Source organism: Arachis ipaensis, chromosome B02 (genome assembly GCF_000816755.2).
Source record: "Arachis ipaensis cultivar K30076 chromosome B02, Araip1.1, whole genome shotgun sequence".
Lineage (NCBI taxonomy): Eukaryota > Viridiplantae > Streptophyta > Magnoliopsida > Fabales > Fabaceae > Arachis > Arachis ipaensis.
This window is the reverse complement of record NC_029786.2, coordinates 106,323,651-106,325,235: the sequence shown is the minus strand read 5'-3', so window position 1 is coordinate 106,325,235 and position 1,585 is coordinate 106,323,651. Positions and strand designations below refer to the sequence as shown.

General features: G+C 26.9%; 1 protein-coding gene and 1 long non-coding RNA gene across 7 annotated transcripts in view; both read right to left on the bottom strand.

Moving 5' to 3' along the window:
• LOC107626325 (nuclear transcription factor Y subunit A-10-like) overlaps window positions 1–1,585 on the bottom strand; it is a 13,394-nt gene that overhangs the window by 4,198 nt on the left and 7,611 nt on the right. The gene's annotated exons all lie outside the window — the stretch shown is intronic.
• Window positions 134–1,077, bottom strand: LOC107626330. Of its 2 annotated transcripts, none has more exons than XR_001617524.2 (3): window positions 925–1,077; window positions 731–805; window positions 134–343 (listed from the first exon to the last, which is right to left on the bottom strand). It is a non-coding gene; the product is annotated as an uncharacterized LOC107626330 (long non-coding RNA). The 2 variants fall into 2 exon arrangements; XR_001617523.2 differs by having other exon boundaries at window positions 735–805.

The following is a 1,585-nucleotide window of genomic DNA, read 5'->3' as shown; positions in this document are numbered from 1 at the left end:
ATCCATATCCAAGAATTGTTGTTGCTTATTAGTGGAAGAAGAAGCAAGTTGGTCTATGTAATTATTATTATTATGAAGCTCCAATGAAAATGGTTTCATAATTTGGTTATTATTATTATTATTATAATTAGAAGAGTCTCCATAAACTGATGATTGATTTTGATGAGATCCAAAGGCACTAATACTCCACCATGAAGAACCTGCTGCTGCTGATGACAGCTGTCCAACAGAATTGTGAACAATTCCTTCATGTTCTTTCAGATATGCAGTTTCCATACCCATATAATTAAATTCTCTTAAATTGATATATGATTTTATGTAAAACCAACCTAATTCAGAGTTCCTGCAAGGAAAAATAATAATTCAAATTTAAAATTACCAACAGAATTAAACAATAATAATTAAATAATGTACCTTGAAAATCAGAGAGAACCTAGATTATCATAGTAATTCATATATCACTAAATAAAGTTTCAATTTCTGTATGGCTTTATCATGTGAAATCTATAAAGGAAAATAAAATGAAAAAAAAAAAAAAGTGTTTAATTTTAGGTCATTCCAGAAAATGGAACAAATATAAAGTGAGGATAAGGAGACAAAAGTAATATGAGAAGGAAGAAAAAAAAAGTGAACAAAAAAGAGCATAAAAGTGAAGATTAATAAGATTGATGAGTTGACTAGACCAAGTTACTTAATTAAGTTCCCTTAAGAAGAAGAAAAGAGCACTTACTTACTTGAAATTTAGTGGTAGAAGAAGAATATGAAGAAGAAATTAAAGATAGTGTCATGGAAGCATCTTTAACTTCTGCAAAAGAAATAGCATGTATATTATTAATAACCCCATTTGCTTGGAAGCAAATTAAATTAAATTTAGAGAGAGAGAGAGAGAGAGAGAGGGAGAAAATGAATTGAAGAAGGGCTTACAAGTGAGAATGGAAGGTGAAGAAGCCAAAAAGCACCAATAATGGACATTGGCTTTCATGCATTGCAAGGACCCTTCCTCCCTTTAGTACTATATCTAGCTACTATATATTATATATGTAAATCTAATTTCTTATATATTGATATAAATCATTTTTGAACTTCTAAATTAGCATATAGTTTATATATGAATTTAAGTGTAACAATTACTCTACTTTTGTGAAAATTCAGATGCAGCCGACTTCACGTGAAGTTGATAGCTGAGGGCTGTTAAATGATTTAACTAAATTTTTATTTAACGACTCTTAGCTATCGATTGCGTATGAATTTTCACCTTTTTATATATATGAAAAACACTACACGTATAAATTTTTTTAGTCAAATCCAATTAAGTTCAACAATAAAATTTGGATAGCGGGTGAATAAGAGTGATAAAGATAACTTTTGTTAATATTAAACTAATTTAATTAAATTTAATTGACAAAATTTTTTTACTTGTATAGCATTATTTATTATATGTTAGCTTATTTTAGTGTAGACATATGAATAATTATATTTTTAATATGTGTTTCACAAAAAAAAAATTGGATTTGAATATATTTTGTGTAAAATTTTCTTTTTTATTTATTTTATGTTTTTTTTAGTGATCAATAAAAATTGAATT